The sequence below is a fragment of the Rhipicephalus microplus genome, chromosome 4 (genome assembly GCF_043290135.1).
Source record: "Rhipicephalus microplus isolate Deutch F79 chromosome 4, USDA_Rmic, whole genome shotgun sequence".
Taxonomy (NCBI): domain Eukaryota; kingdom Metazoa; phylum Arthropoda; class Arachnida; order Ixodida; family Ixodidae; genus Rhipicephalus; species Rhipicephalus microplus.
In genome coordinates, this window is record NC_134703.1 from 129846319 (window position 1) to 129871884 (window position 25566).

The following is a 25566-nucleotide window of genomic DNA, read 5'->3' on the forward strand; positions in this document are numbered from 1 at the left end:
TAAACCGACTTCGTTTTGTGGGTGAGTGGGCGACGCTTGCAATAATAGCACGCATGACGCACATATACGTTAACGAACGGGGAAGAACTGCTCCTCTGTAATCGTTGTTATGAAAAGTGACGTCATTCTAGTCGCCTGCTTGTTGCGCTCATCGGTGCTTCGGATTCGGGGTATCGATCGCCTTTGAGCTTGCCTGAATTTTATTACGCCACAGTAATTATTAGAGGCCCCCTCTTTTGTGTCTCGAAGCTTCGATGGGGTTTTCGCACGACGAATTTTCATTTTCGCATTTGACATTACCGCATTACTCTGCTAATTCAAAAGCTCGTTAATATAGCCTTGTTCCAAATTATGTCTTCACCCATAGATACAAGCCGCTACATGAATAGTAAATATGAAGACAGCGAACAAATATCGCACTTTTCGATTTTTGGTAGATATTGGACACGTTTCTTGGAGCACCCTGTATAATGATACCAATTGGTCGACGTTGGTTAGGCATAGTTGGTTTTATGTCTTGCCAGTGTTTATGCCCCATGCACAGGGCACGGGCAAGGTGGAATAAACTTTATTTGGTCCTGGAGAACCAGTCCGACACCTCCCGAAGGTGGGTCCATCACAGTTGGTGGCCTTGCCCACGCCGCTCCACATGCCTCCTGGACTGCTGAAAGCTGGACTGAGACCTCGGAGCTTGTAGATTCTTTCTCGTGTCTCAAGCGACTGTCATGAGTGCAGGTTGGCAGATGATCAGCTAAGCGATATACACGTTCACAAACTCTGTGGAATTTTGATCACGAATCCTGGCAATGAAGCTCACAAATGAGAAGAGCTGTCGCGATAGAATCGATCACTTATACTGGCAGTCCTTACGCAAAGAACAATCATCGGCGACATGTTGCAGAGGACTTGGATATACTTCTGTAACGAAAAACCACAGTGTGCCTCAGTATGCCTGTATTGCGAATTCCAAAGTTACGCACGATCATTAATTGATGCAAATGCGACAAAATAAGGAACATATATACCAACTGGTTCTTAAGCAAAACTGTAGTGCAAAGTCTTTTGGTTTTCATTTTGATCGACTGTGTTATTTAACAGGCACCCTAATGCCTGAGTCACAATTAACGAATAGCTGGTGATTTCGGCTAATACTGGCAAAAATAAGCGAGCCAGCCTCCGCTTCGTGATCTGCCTCGACCACAAAAACATAGATCTGAACGTTAAAATAGTTATATCCTAATTACTTTGCAATTACACGTGAGAAGAATTTTCGGCCGGTCATAAAGGACATCAGTACACTGATCGTTTATGCCAGGGCTAAAAAGAGAGTGAGAGGAGAGAAAGGAAAGACAGGGAGGTTAATCAGAAGGAGACTACGGTTCGCTACCCTGTGCTTGGTATAGGAGAAAAAGGGTGTAAAAGAGTGAAAGATAATAAGAAGGGTTGATGACAGTATAGGAAACAAATGTAGAGACTGGAGCCCTATCCGAGCACTATATATGAAGCAACGCTGTCCGCGAACAGTCACAGCTTATAGGAACTGCATCGACGCCTTCAGAGAACCTCGTGATGCATACCGGGTAGGACAGGGCCCCCGGATTTTGTCCTTTGTCTAGGGGCCAGGGGCTAAGAAACACTTGCAAAAAGGAAGGGTTGTCAATTCGACCTTTGTTTTACGGAACTCGAATTATGCTCCAATATAAACGTGCATACGACGTATTGGCGTGTTATGATCCTTGAGAAACGCTTCGCTGAATTCCGATAGGCAGAATTCGGATTCCTATTTTCGCAGTCATGACATGGTGTCTTCAGGCCTTGAAATATCTTTTTTTAGGTATTCAGAGCCATTACTCACCGTGGAGAGTAACTTCGTGGAAGGAGCGCAGCAACATTCATTAGAGAGCAAAACATGCAAACGTCCGAGCATACGTAAAACGGCAGCAGTTGCCCCTAGCTGAAACCTAACTGCATGGTTAAGCCTAAACGACAACAAAAATACAAGAAAATCTTTTCAATGAATAGAGCACGTAACTAACAAATCACGTCAGCCCAGAGTGTCCCTCTTTAACCGAACTGACTCGTCTCGAAAAACAAAGAACCAGAGCACGCACGCCAACGCGCGCTGTTTCGGAAACAAAGCAAAAAAGCTCAAGACGTGCCTCATGCACGCCGCCGAATATGTCCTTGCGTTCTTGAAAGAAATACACTTTCTTAGCGCGCAGGGAACGTTTCCAAAATGAAGACAGGTAGGACGTTTCTTCCGTGCTCGATTCATACACTAAATCTCGAACTCGCACGCACGGCAAAAAAAAAAAAAGAAAGAAAACGGCGCAGCACGGTGTTCTCGTTGTGTGCTCGCCTATAGCCGCGCGCCGGTCTACGTCAGATACATGACAGGTAAGAGACGACGGCGAGGAATACGTCGCCGACGACGGCAAACCAAAGACCATTTACGAAAGGACGAAAAAGAAGCCTGTAGGGAAGGCGAAGGAAGAACCTTTCGTCTATAGTCTTCTTCCGGTGGCTGCAGCTCGCTTTTTTTTCCGAAAGCGCTCGGTTGGAAGCAGCACGCCAACCGGGCATTTAAAGACGGTCGACTCTCGGCACGAAATACACGGCAGCAGCCGCAGCACCGACAGCGGCCGGCTACCGCTTCAATCCCACGCAAAAAAGAAGAGAAAAGGAAGAAAAAAAATGTTACGATACTTTCAACAGAAAGTCGCCGGCACAGCGAGAAGAAGGCAGCCGTAGAGAAAGGAACATCAGAAGAACAACAGTATAACGACGGCGTCGAAAAGAAGGAAGCGGCGGTAGCAGCGAGGAGCGGCTGGAACGTTGGAAATAATTTTTTCGCCGGCGCCAACCTTCAGCGGTGACGGTGGAGGGGGAGGAGGGGGGTGGGGGACGGAGGGAACCACCACCGCCTTTGCCGCTGCGTCACAGCCACGCTCCCAGCCCATTGTTGTTGTCTTCTCAAGAGCTTCTTCCTCAAGCGAGCTCGGCAGCTCCTGGCTGGCCGCTGCACTTTGGCTGCGCCGGTTCGGCCGTGGTGCTACCATTAGGAGCCGGAGCCGCCCTCTTTTGTTCTGTTCGCCGTTCGCGACGCGGTGGAGCAGAGAGCGGCCGGGCATCGTCCAAAGGAAGGGCTGCACGCTGCCGTGTACGTTTACGCTTATGCGCTTATGTGTTTTCTACAGCGCGAAAACGCTTTCTTCAACTTGATCGACTCTGCTTCGCATGCCTCTCTTCCTTCGACGTTCCCTCCTTTTCTCTTTGTTATTATTTTTTTAACTATAGGGAAGGTTCACCTCGTTTTTTCAGGGCCCCCTTTTGTTTCGTCGTACGCTGCCGCACGGTACTTTCCTGCACACGTGTTGAAAACAAAAACATAAACAAACAAAATATAACACAGGGCACCCAGGTCCTAGACAGACCTTGGTAAAGAGTTTATTTTTTTCAAGCTTCACGTGTAAACAAGTGTGCGAGCGTTTTCGATGTGGGAGCAAGTTACGCAAGTTCCGAAAAATTTGAGCACAGAGTGGGAGACGTGCAAAAAATAAAAAAAAGAAGAAAGTAACCGCGGTGAGGAAAGGCGGAGGCGTTAAGCGCTCACCGGCAAATTTTCCTCGGTCCTTTTCTTCTCGACTTTCCATCTTTTTTCTTTCTTTCTTTCTTTCTTTCTTTCTTTCTTTCTTTCTTTCTTTCTTTTTTTCTTTCTTTCTTTCTTTCTTTTTTAGTAAAGAGCAAACGTAACAAAACAGCGTTTTCAGTCCGCTCATTTCTTTTTTTTTTGGCAGTTCTAATCCTAACCACAGAGTGCGCACTAACATTTCGAAAAGCTCGCAAAGTAGCGTGATAGTGGAATGCAGAGTCTTTCACGTTGCGTTCGCGGGGTGTGTTTAAAAACGCTGGAATTCGCCGGCCCGGCCGTTGAGGAAGGAACGCGTTTAAAATAAAGTAATATTAAAGCGGAATCCTTTACAGCGCGCACGCTAATTATACCGCTCCGAATGCAGCGAATGCGCTATAAGAAGGCTTTGGGAAGTTGCAAAACTGTACACCCTCTTCCAATTCACCCCCCCCCCCCCTTTTTTTTTTCTGCATACCCTATAACATGAATGCTCAAAGTGATGCACATCAATTGCACCGACGCGACGTAAGTACACTTGGCATGCGCGTCGACGTACGAAGTAATGCAGAAATCTCAGGCATGCGACGCAACTGTGTAATCACGCGAGTTTGCATAAAACTATGCTTCTCACCTGCAGGGTGACAATGCATACGTCTCCAAAAACAAAAACAAAACAAAACATCTGAACTGAAAAACTGAGGAATCTCGCCTCAAGCATAACAATAGAAAGAACCCTCCTTAGTTGCTACGCGTTGACAAATAAAGCAAATATAATTACAAGGACAACACAAAACTATGCGAACACTTCACCGTTACCTGTGCTGCGCCAAGTTTAAGTCATCAGGCACACCTGCAGAAATGATTCTCGAGTAACTTTGTCTGCCTTGCAGGGCCACAACGCCCGTTAATGAATACACTTGCGTTGAAGCCAAGCACGCGTTACTGCAGGCCGATTTCTATCTCCAGCATACTTGCAAGAACTTACATGACGCAATTATTGCAACGTCCCCAATATATGTGCAAGTTGTGAACAGCTATGACCCAATTCACATATGCATTATACACATATGCATTATACACATATGCATTATACACGCTTATTCAATCAAAGCGGCTATTCTATGGTCGTGTAGCTCAACGAATGTGGATTGATAGGGATAAGAGAATGTTACACGCAGGATTAAAGGGGCGCATACGCCATAATCAACGCACATTTTCCGACTATTCTAGTACTGTAACGGAAGGTCTAAGTTAGGCGCATTCTATTTATTATCACTCCTTCCTGTCTGTCTCTCACACCTTATGCAATTTCATTCACACCACCTACTTCGTTTAAGTTTATATAACCTTTAAATGAGTATTCCAAATAGAAAATCGTGCTGTGGAATAGGTATCCTTGCGTGCAGAACGGAATACAAGAATCCCTTCCAGTGAGATCCTATCAGTCACTGCTGCAGCGAATGATTAAAACCGGTCAAGATTGCGCACCGAAACGCCTCGTGTGACGTGTTTCCCTGCCGCCCCCATGAAAGATCTCGGAGCAGGCAATAATAAAGCGACACTTTCGAAAGCCCTGTTCTTATAAGTTTTTTCCGGCGTCAGATCGTTGAAGTGTCGCGTAGCACAAGTGGGTGGCACAAAAGTTGCGCGAAACTACACGAACTCTACTACCCCGCGTGTGTTAGACCTTCTCCAATTCCAAACTAGAGCTCTACAGAACTGTGCTTTGCAGAACACGCGCCGCAGCGACCTCACCGTGTGAACATCGCCGCGCGCCGCCCTGACGCGCTCTATAGGGGGTGCCCGTATATAAATTAGCGAGCACGCTTTCGAATTTCAATCGGAAGCGTGGGGAGGGCACACAGCGACAGCCACCGCTGTAGGCGACAGGTGAGCAAAGAGAGACCACCCCTATACGCGCCAGCCCGCCCCGTTCAGACATTGGCTGCCTGCGACTGCGCGCCAGCTTGCTCCTTTCGCGTCTATTTAGTCCATAGGTGCACCGCCAAGTTGGTTTGGTCGCACCTCACGGTTCAAGTTCTGGGAGTGTCGGGCAGCAAAAGTTTGGGAAAGAATTGGAGTTTAAGCGCGCGTATGCTGAGGGTGCACGTGTGCTGTGATTGACAACGCTCAAAGAACAAAAAAAAAACAAAAAAACAATAGTGGCTTACGTTATTGAACAAGCTGACATTGCTATAGTTGAGGTTAATATAAAAGACAACACTCAAATTCACAGACCAGACACTGCTTTCTAGTCTCTCTTGACCCCTTTAATGTTCAGCTGTGGACAGCTGCTTATAGCTGTCAACATGCTACACGATAATGTTCATCTGTGCTATCTTTAAAAAAAAAAACGTAAAAGAGGAGCAGATTACGCCGTTCTCATTTTAAGTCTGCTTGCAGTCTGCAGTGATAAAATATAAACGACGACACAACGCCCCTCAAGGGCCAAACCTTTGTAAACCGTTAACCTGCCACCGGGAATCGCCCCCTGCGAGGTTTGCATACGTTCAGAGAATAGAATTCTCGCAGGCTTTTCTCAAAACCAGCTCCGGCTACTGCAACACGACTGCAAATATAGTACATCAACACATATCGACACACACACACACACACACACACACACGTGTGTGCATGCATGAATCTGCATGTGTATGTGCGCGTGTTATAGGAACTTGCTGGTCAGCTGGCTTCGCTGAAATTCTGCTTTCTACTGGGCAGTGATGAGTTGTGGGTTTGCACACCTCATGCGTGATACGTGCCACGCCCTTTTTTACCTTGTTGAACGTCGGCACACATTCTTTTTCGAGAACAATCCTGCCATTGAGCGTTTGCCCAAAAGAGCCTACAAATTCGAGAAGAGAGAGATAACAGTTAAGTGAAAGATATAGCGAGGTCAAACGGAAGAAAATTTTCAGTTTGCTATACCCTGAACTAGCGAAGGTGTAAGAGGGTATGGAAAGGTAAGCAAGGTAAGAAAGGAACAAAAAGGTTAGGAAAATGTATTACAGTTAGAGAAAAAAAGAGAAAAAAAAACACACGTACACACCTAAACACACGAGTGTCATAGTTGCGTAGCGAGTCTGATTGAGCGCAGGATCTTTAGCAACGCTTTCGTCTATTTCCATGGTTGGATGCTCGAACGTATACTGGCATCCCGAAATTCGGGCAAGTGAACACAGTGAAGTGTGCTGGAAATAGCGATAGCTTTAGCGAATTCCCCCTTACCACTAGTCAATTAAGACCACATCAACGCGTTGCAATAATGATTAAAATGTACGGATGGAGCAGAAAAAAATTGAGTCTCCTCGCAACTGTCCCCTCGAGAATATAGTTTACATCGAGGAGCAGCTAAAAACAGTTGCGTTGCTCCGACCTTTGTCGCATTATCTAAGATCGTCCTTTGGTAACCTTATATTTGAAGCTTTACCTGAAACCCCATAGTTGATAATGGCGCTCAATGTTCCATGTGGCAACGTTCTCTGCTGGGCATCTCGCAGGCACGCTGTTGCTGCCATATAGGGACGCAAGCGGAACGCCATCGCAGTATGCGCACGCATAAATATATGTTCTGTTGCAATTCAAAGTAGCGCTCCTCTTTTCCTGGCTTTATATACATTCACTTCACGCAATAAACAACGCAAAAATAGAAACGTCCACGCTGTGAAGCAACCGGCCTCGACCGATGGGAAGCCGCTCCAACTTTTTTTTTTTCGTGGGGTCACCCGGGCCTATTATTTTTCGTTCCATCTGACGGCCGAGGCGAGATTAAAGTCAATTAATCATGGTAATCTCCGGCGAAGCGGTCGCTACGCTGGGCGAGGCATGGCCGCGGCACTCCGGTTGTGAGCGCACCCATGCATCTCTGTCGAGAGAGAAACAAAAACAAAAACACACGCAAACTCAGAAATGCCTCTTTTTTTTTTCTCGCTTGTTTGTTTTCTTCTTTTTTTCGGGGAAATCGATTTCCACCTGCCGAGTTCGAATGTTGCCACCCTACCCCGGCATGGGTCATTTGTAAAGCGCGCTGACAGTCGGCGCTGCGAATAAGGACGGAACGACGAGCGCACGCAAAAACTTCGAGTCTGTGTGCGTATAGCCTCCAACTGCGCGATTGCATGCGAGGACAACCGAGCGGCCAGCACCGCGCCGAACAGACTTCTCTGCGTGCCAGCCACAGCGCGAGTGGCACTGGAGGCGCGCGTTATAATTGTATTCGCGTTTTATCCCGGGACCGCTGCGAGCGCCTGCTTTGCATAAAGAATTCAGAACTGCATGCTCTCGCACAGGCGCTCAAGAGCGAGCAAAACTCTGTGGACGCAGAGTGATGGCTAGCGAAAACGTAGGTATATAGAAAGGTGGGAGTGGGTGTTCATATATATATATATATATATATATATATATATATATATATATATATATATATATATATATATATATATATATATATATGAATATTCCTGGCTAACTGGTTTAAATATATGAAGTAAGGTCAAAGCGAAAAACATAAACTATATTTATTCTGAACATTCGGCCGCGGACCGCGTATAACGTCGGTACAAAGCTACACTTTAAAAGGTACAGTGTATCGCCTTTCTTTGCCAGAAAGCTTTCCTTCAAGAAATTCTATAACACGAACAGAAAACTTGGCATACATCGGGGCGCATCGGTACCGAAAAGTGGGCAACTCCGAGTGCGCCCAGAAATGTACACAAAGAAGCGGCAAGTCCGTCGTAAACACACATTTAGGCTGATGCCAAAGAATGTCTGCTCAAATTCTTCCAAAACATACGCCTTTCAGCACAAGGTGATAGCAAGACGAATAGGACAAGGAAGAAAGAAAGAAACGTTTCGAGCTGGCCGAGCTGTGGGACAAACCTAATTTCCTGCGTCATTTAAAATTACGTTTTACCCCGTTTCCACGAGGTATATACGCAACGCGGGATGGCTTCGTAGCGAGGCTGCTGGTTTCGGGCTCTCTTGTGTGAGTTAACTGTGCGCGCGTGCGTCATGCAACCGATGCACGAGAACAGGAAGCAGTGAAGCGGGAAATCAATTTCCTTTGTTTCGACGCAGGCGAGCGCAGCGCCGACCGGAAAAATAGCAGGCTGTTATGCGAACCAGCCTTTTGTTTAGAACTCTTGTTTTCCCGTTCGTGTTCCGTGAATGGGGAGGAGAGCTCGAATCAAAGGGGTGATAGCGCGGTGGCAAAGGGATATGGTAAACAGGAAGTTTTCATGTGACGTCAAGGTACGTCATCTTGTTTTGCGGTAAGATGCTTTTTTTTTGCTATGTCGTATACGGATGTGATAAGGCGACTTGGCCCATACCCATTCTGTAGGATTGGCCAAGATTTCGTAGTTTTAAATTAATTAGGTAAATATTTTGAACGTTGTTGAATGATAAAGAACAATTAAATAACCAAAAAAATTCTTGAAACACAACATCATCGTATTTTTCACTTGCTTGTCTTCTCTTCTGTTTCACAGTAACATATAGACGCAGTGGCATGGTGCTATCGCATACCATACCTGGAACATTATCATGCAATTTGTAAAAGTCATTTATGAACAAGATTTGATGACTGCATATCAGAAATATATCGAACATTGACACTGATCTTATCTGTTCGAATGACACAAAGCCGGGCGCCGACACGTATGCCCCATCGAACACGATGTTCTACCGTGGGCGTCTGGCATTCCTCCGTATCGAAGACGAGTGATGGAAAAAATCGTCATGATAAGATTAAAGCTTCACATGACGTCATGATGACGTCAAAAAGCACCGAAATTTGTGACGTAGCATGACTTCATCGGGTCTCAATGTATCACTTGGTCAAACGGGGTCCGATCACGGAGTCAGTGCGAAACCAGGTATAAGGCACCTGCGATCTTGAAGGCTCTGAAGTACCACGTTAGATGCCGAAAGATTTCAAAAGGCGGAGGGGCGGCCTCAATAGTGTGTTCTAATACTCACCGTAGGCGGGTTATTAAAACAGCTAAGGGGACGGCGGCCATCTTTAGTCTTATTCCAATCCTCCCAAAACCGGCAAAATCAACAGCTTCGAAAAGACGGCATCGCCGACAAAAACGATGCAGGCTATAGCCTGCATCGTTTGGGCAGCAAAGTATACTTTGCTGCCCAAACACGGTGGAGGCTCAGCGAATCGCTAGGATAGGTCGGGTCTTGCCGGGTGGAATGCTCGTCTGCACACAAGAAGACACTTATCCAGGCGCTCAATGTAAATAAATAATTTTTTTTAAAATTTAACACAAAAGAAGCTAAAAAATTAACAAAACGCGTTTGTTTATTTTAGCTTTCTCTTTACAACGCGAGGTGGCGTGTCGTCGCGTAGCCACCACCTAGACGCGCGTTTCATTTCTGGGACGACAACTGACCTTGTATGTGGAAATCGTGTACATATGTATCGATTAGGCGAATATAAACTGTCATGTGAGGTGAACTGACCTTGGGTGTGGAACATGTTAACCTATTAACTGTATGTGAAATGACCTGTGAAGTTTAGTTAACGTGTACTTTCACACCGTATGTTGTACAGACTCGCACTTTGTGTCTTCATTGTTGATCTTCCCTACTAAGAGAAAAAGAGTAGCTGGTGCCATTATAGTGACACCGGCTACTCCTACTTCATCATTTCAATAAAAAAAAACATAAATGGGTTCGATGTTGACTGTTTACGATGCTGTCTGGAATTGGAACACAGTCGAATCAGTTGAGAGGTAAAATAGGATGCATGTTTTCGCCTCTACGTCGTCTGAAAGTGGAAGCGTAAGTATAACCCTGTGAGGGTTTTTTTTTTCTTTAATCTATTGTTAAGTTACGACTCGCTGCGGCCGCATGGGGTGTCTCATTAAAAACGTGACCGAGACTACTGATGTCTGTGTAGGTCATGAATACTCTCAATAATAATAAAAAAATGTATACGCGGCGAAAACAGTCATGTGTGTATACATGGCAGCCAGCTGTTCCTGAACCACGTGTTTTATATATAGTCCTGCGCTATGGGATGGTGGTATACAAAAGCGACCGGAGCCTTCTATCGGCCACTAGTCTTATGTAACAGTCAAAATCAAGAGAGAGAGAGAGAGAGAGATAAAGATACAAGGAAAGGCAGGGAGGTTAACCAGACGCACATCCGGTTTGCTACCCTGCACTGGATAAGGGATAAATGGGAGAAAAGAGGTTGCACAAAGATGAGAAGGTACACACAATCACGAGCACACTCGGTGAGCACACACAGTTCACAGGCGGTCGCTCAGGTTTGTTGACTTAAGGTAAAGAAGCAGTGCTTTAGTTGCTTTCTGCGCAATTGAGGCAGATGCCCAAGGTCCTAGTATCTTCTGCACACAAAATGGTCCGGGGTCAAGTCGATTCAAAACCATCCGTAGCTGGCATCGCTGTGTGTCGTAGCAAGCGCAGCTGCAGAGGACGTGTTCGATGGTTTCTTCATCTCCGCAGTAGTCGCATGTAAGAGTGTCTGCCATACCAATGCGAAAGGAGTACACCTTTGTGAATGCAACACCCAACCAAAGGCGGCATAACAGTGTCGCATCAGAGCGGGAAAGTTGTGATGGTAGCTTTAGCTTTAGCGAAGGATCCAGTTCATAAAATTGACTGACACCTTTGGAAGCTGGTAGACGACCAGAACGTGCGTGTGAGATCTCGAGCCAGCAGGTAAAGTTGTCTTGCTGCATCATTCCTTGATAGAGGAATCGGGACTACACGGGTTTCTTCATGGGCTCAGCGGGCTGCATCATCGGCTAGTTCATTTCCGGTAATACCGATATGTCCGGGCAGCCATTGATATATAATATCATGCCCTCGTGCTAGAGCTTCATGATGGCAATGTCTTATTTCTTGTACCAGTTGGTCATGGCTCCTCCTACGCATGGCAGACTGCAAACTCTGAAGCGCTGCCTTCGAATCACAGAATATGACCCATTTTCCTGGACGTTCTTGAACGAGATATTGTAAAGCAGCCCTTATAGCAGCAAGCTCTGATGCCGTAAATGTAGTCATATGTGACAACTTAAATTTGATTGTCATTTCTGCAGCCGGAATTACAGCGGCACTTGATGAGCTGCTGGATGAGACGGACCCATCAGTGTATATCTGCGTTCGGTCTAAGTACAACTCATGTAATAATAGCAGTGTTGCTTGCTTCAATGCTACTCTGGAGTGACTGCTTTTCTTTTTGATTCCCGGAATTTCTAGACGTACTTGCGGCTGGTCGAGGCACCACAAAGGGCATGCCGTTCTCGCAGCTGGCGTATATCCTGATGGAATGCTGTTTAGGTGATTGGCTATGACGTCTGAAAACGTAGCACGTGGTCTTTCGGAAGGTAGAAGGGCCAAGTGGTGGTCGGGGACACGGCTAGCATGTCGAATGTGCGCTCTGAGGCAATCCACAGCTATATATGTCCTGACCGGATGGTCTTTGGCAAGCATGATTGTGGCATAAGTAGAAGCGCATCGGGGCAGTCCTAGGCAGATACGCAGTGCCTGACCCTGCAAACTCTCCAATGAATGAGTATTCGATTTGCAAGTGTTAGTCAGTACCGGCAAGCTGTAGCGCAATAGACCCAGAAATAGGGCCCTGTACAGCTGTAGCATGGAGGCCACAGAAGTTCCCCATGCTTTACCGCACAAGAATTTCATGATATGCACAATAGATAGCAGTCTCTTCTTCAAGTACGCACAATGTGGGCTCCACGAAAGACTTCTGTCAATTATTGTGCCCAGGAAAAGATGCGTCCGTGCATATTTGACACTCTGCCCATTGATGTAAACAGGGTATGGCGTCATTGGTTTGCGTGTAAACGCCATCAACGCGCACTTCACAGTTGATATATTTAGGCCTTGTTTCTGAAGGTAGGCTGTTGTGAGTGTTGCTGCCCGCTGTATTCGTGCACGCACCTGAGGGCGAGTAACTGCAGCACTCCAGAGGCAAATATCATCGGCGTATATGGATAGGCACACCGACTTTGGCAGAACCTTCACCAGACCAATGAGGGCCACATTGAACAATGTGGGGCTTAAAACACCTCCCTGAGGTACTCCGCAGTAGGTGTAATGTTCAGCAGTTGTACCCTCATATGTTTGTACAAAGAAACCTCTGCCAGTTATATAATCTTTTATCCATTGAAACATTCGTCCACCAACGCCCATCGCTGCGAGAGAAGTGAGGATGGCATCGTGAGCTACATTATCATATGCACCCTTCACGTCAAGAAAGAGTGCCACTGATATGCGCTTGCGACTTTTTTCTTGTTGAACAAATGTCGACAAATCAAGGACACAGTCAATGGAGGAGCGGCCCCGACGAAAGCCTGCCATGCAAGAAGGGTATTTGGTGTATCGTTCCAAGTACCACTCGAGACGAAATAGAACCATCCTTTCCATCACTTTTCCGAGGCAGCTTGCGAGGGCAATAGGGCGATACGCTGTCAAGTCCAATGGTGATTTTCCCGATTTCAAAAGTGGTATTAATCGACTAATTTTCCATTCTCGGGGAACACTGCCGCTGAGCCAGGAGTTGTTGAAGCATGTTAAAAGTTTTTTTCTAGCTTTTTGTCCAAGGTGTCCCAACGCACTATAAGTAATACCATCAGGACCTGGCGATGACATGCGCTTAGAAGCGACTAACGCACCTTCCAGTTCTTGCATGGTGAACGGAATGTCCATTTCTGGTAATCGCGTCTCAGGAACGATCACGGCGTCGATGCTCTCGTTCACAATATTCCCGGCAACTCTCGTGCAAAATTCTTCAGCCACCTCGAGTTCTGTTTTTCCCTGATGGAGTGCCAAAGCTTTAAAAGGGTGCCGTTGTTGTGGAGAGGAGCGAAGACCACGAACTGTTCTCCAGATATATGACAGCGGTTTATGAGGGTCTAGAGATTCGCAGAATGCTTTCCAGCGTTCGCTCTCCAGTTTGTAAATGCGTCGTTGAATCTTTTTCTGGAGCCGCCTTGCTTCCCTCAGATCGTAAATTGATCTTGTGCGTCTGTATCGTCGTTCTGCACGCCTTCGTATAGCTCGTAATTTTTCCAGTTCGATGTCAAACTGTGTCTCTTTAGACGAAAACGGTAATTTACATTTGGAAGCTTGCATAGCTTCCACTATGGTATTTTCCAGGCTGCAGGCGAGGCCGTCTTGGCAAGCGTTCTCAACACGCGAAGCAAACATCGACCAGTCAGTGCCAATTGCAACACCGGAAGAGAAATTTTTTACGATACCATCGATCGTCACGTAGGTGGGTATGTGATCACTCCCATGAGTCTCAATATCGCAAAACCACTTAACTTTGTGAGAGAAGCACCGTGACACCAATGTCAGGTCAAGGCAACTTCCATACGTGAGACCCCGCAGATATGTGGGGGTACCATCGTTCATGATGGAAAGGTCGTAATCGGAAGCGAATGTAACAATGTTCCGGCCCCTGGCATTCATCCTAGTGCTCCCCCAAAGCATGTGATGGGCGTTGAAGTCACCGGTTATGATCCAAGGCCCATCGGTTCTCATTAGGATGTCTTTTAATCTGTCGCAGTCAAATCGCGATGACGGAGATATATATCCACCAATAAGCGTGAACGAAACTGCATTCTTCTTCAGACGAAGACACACGTACTGATTGTCGTCATTTGAACTTATTGGGTGCGAAAGATAAGTCAAGTCTGTGCGAATGTAAACAATTACTTTGCTACGTTCTTCGCAAGCGGCTGAACAAAAAGCTTCATAACCGGACAATCTATAGGGCGTTGACACGTTTGGTTCACATATGACAAGTATAGGGAATTGATTGGCCCGAACAAATTGGCGCAAGTCCGAGATACGGGACTTCATGCCTCTGGCATTCCACTGAAAAATCGACGCACTTTTAACTTCAGTGCGGAAGTGGAGATTTTGTTGAGCCATTGTGCTTATACGAAGTTAGCAAGAACTGGATTCAGTGCATCCAGTATTTGCAGTGCACTCTTAGCAGACGGAGATTGTATGCTGCTCAGTAGCGCGCGAATCGTGGCAATTAATGATTGCACGATTGCAGCCACTTGCCTGTCTTGGTTGGAAAGATCTCGAACCGGGACGATTGCAGTCACTTGCCTGTCTTGGTTGGAAAGATCTCGAACAGGGAGCGTGGACTGGCCGTCATGAAGCTCCTTCGGCTCGCTTGATGCTGCTTCCTTTGGAAGTGCAGGCCACTCTGTCGCAGTCAGGGTATGCTCACTGGCTTTGTCCTTTACAGCCTTTCCCGCGGCATGTGGTCTGGGAGGCAAAGGAGGTGGTACTGATGAGGGATCACGCAATCGTGTCGAGGAGGTAGCGGGCGTCCTCGAAGAACGACGTCGATGTGAACGACGCCTTCTGACTTTAGCTGCGGCTTCTCGGTGAGATGAGTGATCGCGCACCATCTCCTTCAAGATGGCAATTTCCTTCTGAATCCGCGGGCAGTCCTTCGATGTGGCTTCATGGGATCCATTGCAATTAGAGCATTTCTTGACAGTTGCGACGCACTTATCCGCTTCATGGTGCTCGGCGCAGCGGTGGCATACCACCGAATTCTCGCAGACGCTGCTCACATGTCCAAGTTTCATGCATTTACGGCACTGGAGAGGCTTTGGAATGAAAGGCCGCACAGCATGTCTGAAGTACCCCACCTTCACATGAGAGGGGAGTGATGTGCTCTTAAACGCAATCTTCACACAGCGAGACTTGCCTAGCCGGGTGACATCAACAATTGGAGTATCAGTTGTTGACTTGACAAGAAGCTGTAAGTCCTTATTGGAAATAGCGACATCAATGTCGTAGATCACGCCGGTTACTACATCACATCCCAAGGGAACATGAGAGTGCACCTGGTTGCCGTCCAAGTCAGTTACACTGCGCAGAACGCCCAACGCACTTGCGTGCAAAACGTCCACAGCCAGTATATTCTTTCTGGCGTTCACTCTTATGTCCGTGATCTCATTTGGCACGAGCGTTTCCAGAGACCTCGACACAGACTGTCTGTTAAGGCGTTTCATGCTGACGGTAGGAAGTGCAGGCAGAAACAGGATGGTAAAAGCGTTCGATTTTGGCGCTTCACTTACAGTTTGAATAGTTGAGGATGAGGATGTCCTCATGTTCCTTCTCTTCGCCTTGCGGCTCAGCACAGGTTGGAAACCGTCATCTGAGAAGTCCTCACTGCTGAGATAGTAAGCATGAGTATCTTCACTGTCGCTGTCGCTGGCTTGTCCCATCCGCTTCCTGGAGGCGGTCGCCGCTGACGCCGCTGGTGCCGGCAGGCGCCCGGGGTGGTCTACTTCCATCCCCTCCAAGGGAGCAGCGGAAACTGATCAACAGACTTAAATTACAACTGAAATACGCCGGAGTTAGCAGAAGCAGCTCCTATTCAAAACACACTTCTTCGTCTTCCTCCATTGTCGTCAAAATCAAGATTTCGATTAATGTAAACGGCGTTCTTAAAATCATTCCAGTTGTTAACCGCTATATATGTTCGCTTTATTAAACGGATGCCTCAAAGCTGCATAATACGGAAGAAATAAGTCAGATTTCCAAATTCACTAATATTAAAATAATAATCAGGGTTTCACGTCCCGAAACCACGACATCATTATTAGAGGCGCTGTATAGAAGATGGCTCCGGAAAATTTGACCGCCTGGTGTTCTTTAACGAGCAGCGACAACGTCCACCGACGGGCCTCTATTTCACCTCCACCGAAGTGTGACCGGTCAGGCCCGGATCAAACCTGCGAACTTCGTGTCATGAATCGAACACCCCACTGGTCCACCGTGGCAGATAAATTCACAAATGGTAGCGAGCATAATCACGTAGACCAAAATTAATGAATGCATTCGCAGACATAGCAGAGGCATATTTTATTATAATGAGCTTTTGAGACTGCAAGGAGAGTGTTGAATCATTCATAGATGCAGAAAGCAGAGTAAATTTTCGATTATTTTTTTTACATTAGCTTCTTAACCTGCACTAACAGCCAGTTGCCTCTTGCAATAGTCATCAATAGTCAATGTAGTGTACAGTGAAGCGTCATGTGTATACAGACTCAATTACTGCCGCGACCAAAGACATAGTCATAGTCATGTAACATAGTCATGTAACCAAAGACATAGTCATATAGAGTATCACTCGTTTGCTTTATGTTGTATATAATACATAGCAGGGCCCGTGTTGGAATAATTATTTTATTATATACTACATCCTATGTACTACGCCATATACATCGTCCTATATACTACGTCCTACGTCATCAGATACTCGGCAAATTCGCAGGATGCATCCTTAAAATGACCAACTGAAGATTGATTATGTTACTTCATTAAAGCAGGCGGGAAATTCTAAACGCAACCGTAACACCAAAGATGAATATATACGGACATGAATATTAAGAAATGACACTTACCTACACGTACACAGAAGTCATCCACTTCGAAGACACTGCAGCTGGAGCTTCTATTTCACCATATATAGTCATGTGGACATTCACCTGCTACAAGAGAATGAGAGCCTCACTTAAATAGAGCACACCCACATAAAGTGAATAGTTACTTGTTAAAAACTAATATTCATACCGTTAAGACATTTATTGGTAGAGAATGCAGGAGAGCGGACTGCGGTCAGCAGCGCTCGGCCAAGCACATACAACGAGCTCATGTCGATGACGATTCCACTGAGGCGCACAGCAATGTCTCTGAGCAATGCCCTTCCCTATATAATACATATATTTCTACACCAGATAGCGTGCGAGTAACCAATGAATTTAGAGTTTGGGTTCCTGTAAACCATGCAAACTATATACAGGGTGTCCCACGTAACTTTCGCCAGAGTTTAAAAATATGCCGGTACACGCAATTACGATACGACCACATACATGTTGCTCACCGTTGCCTGAAGTTAGTCAGACTACTTTTTTGTGTTCTCACGTATTGCTTAGTTAGATCTGTTTAATCAACTAACTTTTGAAGGAACGAATATGGATAATAAATTAAATAATAAAGTAGTAGATCGGTTTGGAAAACGTCCAAATAGATAATTTTGAACTATGTATCTGTTAAGTATTAGTGTTTTTCTGCTAACTACAAATGCCCGCAAAATACAAAAAGTACCACGCGACAAACCCACTCACGCGTCAGTGTGCATGATGATTCTAGTGCTCTGTAACGTCCCGCGTACGAACGACACGCTTCCCTCGCACCGATTTATGACAGCGATAAGCAGTCACAGCGGTTATCGTTTTTGTGGCCGATAGCAAAACGTATTCATCGTAAAGCCACCACCATCGTTGCGGCCCTGCCGAGACAGCACAATGAAGCAAATGCTATGGGCGTTCGTATACGCAGAACGTTAGGGAGCACTAGAATCATCATGTGCACTGACGCGCGAGCAGGTTTGTCACGTGGTATTTTTTTGTAGTTCGCGGGCATTTGTAATTAGCAGAAAACACTAATACCTATCAGATATAAAGTTCAAAATTATTTATTTGGACGTTTTGCAAACCGATCTACAACTTTCTCTGAAATTTTTTATCCACCTTCGTTCCTTCAAAAGTTAGTTGAACAGATTTAGTTAAACAATATTTGAGAACACGAAAAATAGCCTGACTAACTCCACGCAACGCTTAGCAACATGCATTTGGTAGCGCCGTAATTACGTGTTCCAGCATACGTTTAAACCCAGGCTAAAGTTACGTGGAACACACCCTTTATACGAATACGCCGCAACTGGGAAGTTTTCTGTTCGGGGTCTTCCGTCAAACAGTCCACTCCTATTGTACAATGCATTACGCATGCAAGTACCAAGTGATGCCAAAGCAAATGTTATTTCCATATTTCATCTTATGCTTGCTCTTGCCTCTATACACCCTTGTATGCACGCACACAAACAGCATGTACTCGTAAAATGAGATGCTCCCGTTTTACATGTACTGGTATCTACTCTACTCGTATATACTATTACATTATCCACGCATGCGCCATACGGTAAGGTGCGAGCCGAATGAGGAGCCTTTCTCCCTCTTCCATCGCGTATGCGACAGCGGGCTGTTTCCCATTCCCGGCAGGGAGTATACATAAGCACATGCCCACATACGAGGCGTTGCTGAATGTTGTCACAGCCAGCCGGCTATATAGGATTGGCCAGCTTTTGTCGGTGCCCGCGTGCTCGCAAGTTAGCCAAGTCTCACAGAGTATCTATATCGAGCATGCTCGCCTCTATATTCATCCCGCCGCGAAACAAACAAATCACTTTTCGTTTGTTTCGGTGTTGTTGAACGCCTAACGCACCACGGCTCGCGCCTGTGGCGGGAAGGTTATTTAAAATTAAAATTACCACGCGTGAAGAAAAGATCCCCATATATATGCAGGAATATATGAGGGGCATGCCACGTTCTCACCCAGTACGGGCTGTCGTATATAAACGCACGGCGTGGTTTTACGCGGCGAGGACAAATGCCTGCGCATGGCCGACTCGAGAATGAATGTGCCCCGTGCACTCTCGCCTTACAAATATGTATCACTCGGCCGCGGCTATGGCGAGAGCGCAACCGTCTCTCGCAGTTATTTTGGGTCCACTCGGCGCCAAGCGCGCGGTATATATTCATAAGGTTCCCGGCTTGTTGTTTGAGCAGCTTCAAAAATGTATAACATGTTCGCTTCGAGATGCATTTTGATTTCGCCCCGGCTGAAAATCCTCACGATACACCGGCAGCGTATTACGCCCACTGTATGTATAGCGGTGGCGGACATCCCATGCAACGGAGTCTATAGTTCTCGTCAGAGAGCGACCACACGGCGGTTTACTTTCAGAAAGCATAAGCAATGAGCACAAAATACGAGTGAGAGAGGAATTTGAGGCTCGCTCTCGATCCATGTAAAACAGTTTGCCGACATGCTCGTGTCATTTCGCGCGGAACCTTTGTGTTATTAAGCCGAGAGCATTACATGCCTCATCAGGCGCAACAACTGCCCGTCGGTGGCATCGACGTCAATATGAGTGATGAAGAAAAAAAAATCACCCCGTGATGATGTCACCATATGACGTCAGCATCAAGGCACAGACTGCCAAGAGTTGTGACGGTTGAGTGTGGGCCGATCACACAGTCACTACGTACGTCCTATCTTTGAGGCAATGCAGAAGCTCGTTAAGCGGGGGAGCATCAGTATACGGATCAGTATCAGAAGGTGGACTCCCAGCCTTCGAATCGTCTTCGGAGAATGCATAAGGAACCCTACGATCTATGTATACATATCTGTTTTTCAATAAGTATTATCCGGTTGAACATCTCCTCGGCGTATTGTGTCACTATAACGTCCAACGCAGACACATGAGATTAAACATCTCTGTGAAGAGGCGTTGCAGCTACAGCCAACGTTACGGCAAATGGTGTTGCCTTCTTCCTGCCTTGAAGAAGACATTATGTTGTATGCAAGCCAAGTGACGTACGCACAGTTAATTAAACTTAAGTATGCCGACGTTGGTGAGACATCGGCCGAAATCGGCACACCTGCATATTCCTTGTTTACGTCACCCGGAGCGCAGTATATAGACCATAGTTTGCAAAAAAAGTGAAAAAAAAAACACTTAGACGAACGTTCCTCAATATGACGTGTATTTTCAATCCGTCGTTTCAAATCGCCAAGTTTCCACACAACTCACTGTACACGCAATTTAGCAAGCTGTCTTCCCACGAGTGCATACGAAGCTTTTATATATACTAGTACGCACATCTCTAAATAAGAAATCTGGAAATATATTCGTGAAAATTTCGCAAGCATGCAGGAACGTTTTGTTTGAGTGACTTTGACCCATTCTTGCGGCTGGACAGTTAATTAATGAAGACATTCAGGCACATACAAGTACTGAAGAACGAAGAGCTCTAATTACCGAGCTCTGTGCCAATATGAGTGATAACAGCGATTATTCTATACCTTAGAAAGTCGAAAACCACCTCTTTTGAAAAAAAAAAAACAAACAAACTCGGTTCTGCCATTTCGGCACAGAAAATGAGATGCCACGAACACTGTCAAATAATGGTCATTGCTGTGAAGATCGTTGGCAGTCACATACAGACAAGTGATGTTATATATTGTCCCACTGTTATATTGTGCTGCATGAAATGGAATGACTGTCGATGCGCAGTTGAATATATCGTGCATAACTTAAATCTGGAATACGAACGTATACAGGAGGTTCTCCATTTTTTTCTTGCCTTTATATATACCTTTACTTGAAGATTAACTGTTAGTGAATGAAGAAATGTTCGCATAAACCTCTACATTATACGATTAAGGTCATCATAACGAAGCAGGCCTTTGCTTTTTTTCATTGCTTTCCCTTTTTTTTTTTCTTCCCCGGAATTTTCTCGGACTCTCATCAGTCGGGGAAAGCGTATAAACTTTTTTTTCGCGCCGATACCCGCGGTGTTCGGGTGTCATCAAAGCCGCGTTCCACGCGAAATACACCACGCACGCTCTCGACTTAACGCTCCAGACCACGTACGAGCGTTTAACGCGCGGCCAAAGAGCAAAGACGCATGCGTCCGCGCTGAGCGCTTGGCCGCTCAGGCGCCGCCATCGAATGAATAAAGAGAAGACGCTCCTACGAAGAGGAAGCCGGCCCCAGAGAGGCCGGTGTCTCCACGCAGACACATGCGGCGATGCCATATATACATGAGGACGGCGGCTGCTGCAGCACTCGTGGGACACGCAGCGTCGCCCAGCGCATACGCGCAAGACAAGTGGGACGATCGAACGTGCGGCCGTATAAATATATATAAAAGGGGAGCTGCAAAGCCCCCAAATGGGATAGACAGGCGTGAATGAGGCATCGATTGCCGTATAGCTATTCGTTCGCTCCACGACCCGCGCTGGACCGCACAGAGCACCTTGGGCTGCTTTATATATGTATCTGTTGGAAAATCAAACTGAATGATCGCGCATGCGCGCTGGTTGGCGCATGATAGTGTGTTGTTGCCGTGTTGTTGCCCGGGCGCGAAGGAGGACGGTCCTGCTGGCGTCACGGAAGTACGCATGGGGGATTAACAACGCGCGACTCAGCCTTTGAAATTCGTATACGTCGCCCAAGAAAGTTCGCGTATCTGCGTGTTTTTTTTCTAAGGATGTACACACGCAGGTTTCGAGATAGGAAACTGTATACGTACTGACGTTTAATATGCATGAGCGGGAGCGGCTATTGCTGGCGCGCTTTGCATACGTGTATAAGATATATGAACTGTGCCGGTGACACTGGTGAGGCGCTTCGTATTTGTCGGACCATCGACAAAAATCTTTGCATATGTGCGCATGGCCACAAACCGGACGTGCTCCAGGTTAACGCGTCTCCCTTTTATTGCTTCTCTTTCTCGGCAGAAACTGCGTGAAACGGTAACGTGGTGCTTCGTACATACATACATCTGAAGTTCTTAAAATGGCAGCATTCTTGTTTTTACAACTATCCGGCGCTGCTCTAAACAAACGTGTGCAGTACCTATGGCGAGTTAACAAAAAAGGAAAATAATTTACTGGATAGTTCATCGATGGATACGTGACTGATACGGAACATCTTGGAACGAACTCGTATGTACACCGGTTCAAAAAAGTATACGGACCATTGCCGTCCGTATATTCTTATACCGTATGTATAATCATCATTATACCGTATGCGAATCATCAGCTATCGAGAGCATTTCTCGGACAAAATCCATCAGAGTAACGCTCTCTCTTTCTCTCAACAGGAGATGGCCCGACGACGTACACTGTAAACAGAAATAAGCCGAAATGGGAGTAAATGACCTTGTCCTCTAGCGCACACCCAGATGGGAGTTTTAAAAAACCCGTCTCTGGGAGTAAAAAATTTACTCCCCGTCAGAAGGGGGTTTTCGCATGGTGTCAGGGGGGTTTTTATTTACATCCATAGGGGAACTTTTTCAGGTCAGTATGGGAGTAAATTTTTTGCATCGACCGAGAAAAAAAATTACGTCAGCAGCCGTACCATGCGCAAGCGTAACTTTAATTACATTACATTTAATACGCACAACAATGATTACAGTACACAAACATTATCACAACGTTCACGTAATATCACAACACTCGCACTCACCACAGCTTGCCACACGCAGTACACACCTACCATATAGTCACCGAGTATATATAGGCACCACATTCTGACCTCCTGTAGCCCAGGTTAAAGCCTTTTTGTTTCTAATAATTAAGCAATAAATACGCACGGCGTAAGTATGAACTTGCGGTGGTCTGATGTAAGCACTTCAACACACATGCCTTTTATCTTAATCCTGCCTAATATTTAATATTTTTTTTACTATAACGAAAAAGTTTTATCAGTTGACGCTCGGTCGTACAGGCTGAATTCGCATCAGCAGTGCTGTTTGTGGACCCGTAAAATGCACTGAATCATACACAAAGTGCGCGCGGCCTTGAATGAACACATTAACGAGGCACATTCAGCAGCTCCAGCGATGAACCGAGGTAGACCGCCGCTACCGCGTTCGACGACTAGGCCTCACTCACGAGTACGACACGGTGATTCGATGAATGACAGCTGGCGATCACAAAATGCTTGCTGATGTGCAGTTTACGTTTCGTTTTTCCCATGCACAGAAATAGGTGTCCGCTATCCACGCAGTTTAAGCTACGGAGCGATAGACTTAAACGAATGAGACGGTTCGCAGTCGCTGTTCCAGTTGCTCGCATGCATTGCATGTATAGCTCGCAGAGCTCGCCACGGCGGCCGGTGCGCAGTGCGAGCTCGATACGATGCCGGCTTGATACCGACGCCATAGCGAGGCCGTCCTACCGCTTAGATGTTGCAGCCGGTGAAATACCGGTGACACTCCGAGAAGCCACTATCGGAAGAGACGGGGCGAGCGCGTCGCCGGCGCAACTCTCAGACCGGTTGCCGGCCAGCCTGCCGTAGTCGAGCGAAGCCTACTTCGAAGCGCTTCGAAGTTTTACGGTGCAATCGCTGACGATCGTACTCCGCCTCGTTCGGCGCTCGCCTTGTAGTTAGTCATTGACAGCTGCGGTGGCAAGGCGCAGAAGACTGTGATACATCCCAGCAGCCTTCATTTTTTGTGAAACACATTCTTTGCATCGCCGGTGGTCGGTGCTAGCTCGTAGCGCTTGCCGCGGTGGCTAGCGCACAGTGCGAGTTCGATACGATGCCGGCTTGATACCGACGGCATAGCGAGGCCTTCTTACCACTTAGATGTTACAGCCGGTGAAATACCGGTGACACTCCGAGAAGCCACTATCGGCTGAGACGGGGCGAGCGCGTCGCCGGCGCAACTCTCAGACCGGTTGCCGGCCAGCCTGCCGTAGTCGAGCGAAGCCTACTTCAGACCACTTCGAAGTTTCTGATGGTGAAACTCCAGGAGCAGCCGCTGACGATCGTAACAGCTTACTTTTGCTACCATTAATTTATTCTTCGAAGTTTTTTGTTACTCGGCCCTTTGAAGCGTGGCATTCAGGACGTTTCGTTGAGGAATCGGACCGATGTGCAGCGTGGTTTAAGGTGCGAAATATATTGAAATGTTCCCAGTAAATACCAACCGGTCGTTGCTATTCTTCGCTGCACTTATAATTTCGTTGCCTGTTGACAGATGCTTACACGGTTGGCCACACAAATCACATGTGTTTCACACCGACGTGCAACCATATGCCCGTACAGACACACACACACACACACACACACACACACACACACACACACACACACACACACACACACACACACACACGCACACGCACACGCACACGCACACACACACACACACACACACGTCACGCCCAAAGAGGGTTTTTAAAGCTCCTATAGGGAGTTTGTAACCACGTGACCTGAAACTCCCTGGGGAGTTTAACAAGGTCATGTCGTTCATAAACTCTGTGATTAAGGAGGGGGCGTTTTACGATGACATGTGCCGAGTTCACTCCCTACCAGGGAGTAAATAATTGGGGCAGGGGAGTTTTGTGGGCTCATGTGCTGGAGAAACTCCCATTTCGGCTAATTTTTGTTTACAGTGTAGACAACGATTTCGGCTAGCGCTTCCGTATATAGTCCGTATAGTCCTATTCCATGTTTGTAAACAGAAGCCGGCACCGTCGACATGCTCAGGCGCTAATTGTAGCAACGCTGCGGCGCGTTAGCTCCGACCGGCCCAATCTCGCCGCCACCCTCATATATAATCACTTTATACCACTAGCGCAGCAGCTTCAAAGCTTCTCCTGAGCATAGTGCGTCGGGGGGCCTCCTCATCGGGACGTCGCTATACAAGCGCCTATGTATGCCGACAGCACATATACCCTGTTCACAAACACGGAATAAGTCAGTAACTTTGCTCACGGGTGCACCTCTGCGAATAAGACATTCATTATTAGTGAGTACTTAGATATTCATTGGAACTGTTCCTTCTGGTGACGGACAATTAGTGTGTTATTAAAGAGCGTGTGTCCATTCGTCATCTAGCTTTACCGTGTAGCCGCAAAGCTATTGAACAACTTCTGAATGAGCTTGTTCAACGCGGAGCTGTGTAATGTACACACGATTCGCACATTCTCAAAACAAGTGCATTCGTTCCACGCACGCAGGTTCATCGCAAGGAGGCGGCAGGTCTTACAGCGCCATCTAGGGTCAATTGGAGAGAGGACGCGGCCGACGCCGGCCGAAGATGGAACCGTCATCAAGAGGCCATGCACCCTGTCATCCCTGTTCCTTAATTATCTCTTTTTGTTTCTTGCTTCTTTTGGTTTCTTTCCGCACGCAAGCTGTGCTACAACTAGTAGAACACCGTCAGCCATGCCTTAAAAGTGTATTCATATAAGGCGAAAAGAAGAAGAAGCGAGCATTGGCGGAATCGCAGTAGCACGGGCCAATCGAAGCATGA

At 46.6% G+C, this 25566-nt stretch overlaps 1 long non-coding RNA gene across 2 annotated transcripts in view; it reads right to left on the reverse strand.

Annotated features, from left to right (window-relative positions):
• The window catches only part of LOC119171457 (uncharacterized), a 198486-nt gene that overhangs the window by 46747 nt on the left and 126173 nt on the right, over window positions 1-25566 (reverse strand). For both annotated transcript variants that reach the window (XR_012894976.1, XR_012894975.1), the window contains exon 4: window positions 17074-17160. This is a non-coding gene — a long non-coding RNA (uncharacterized LOC119171457). The remainder of the gene's footprint in view (window positions 1-17073; window positions 17161-25566) is intronic.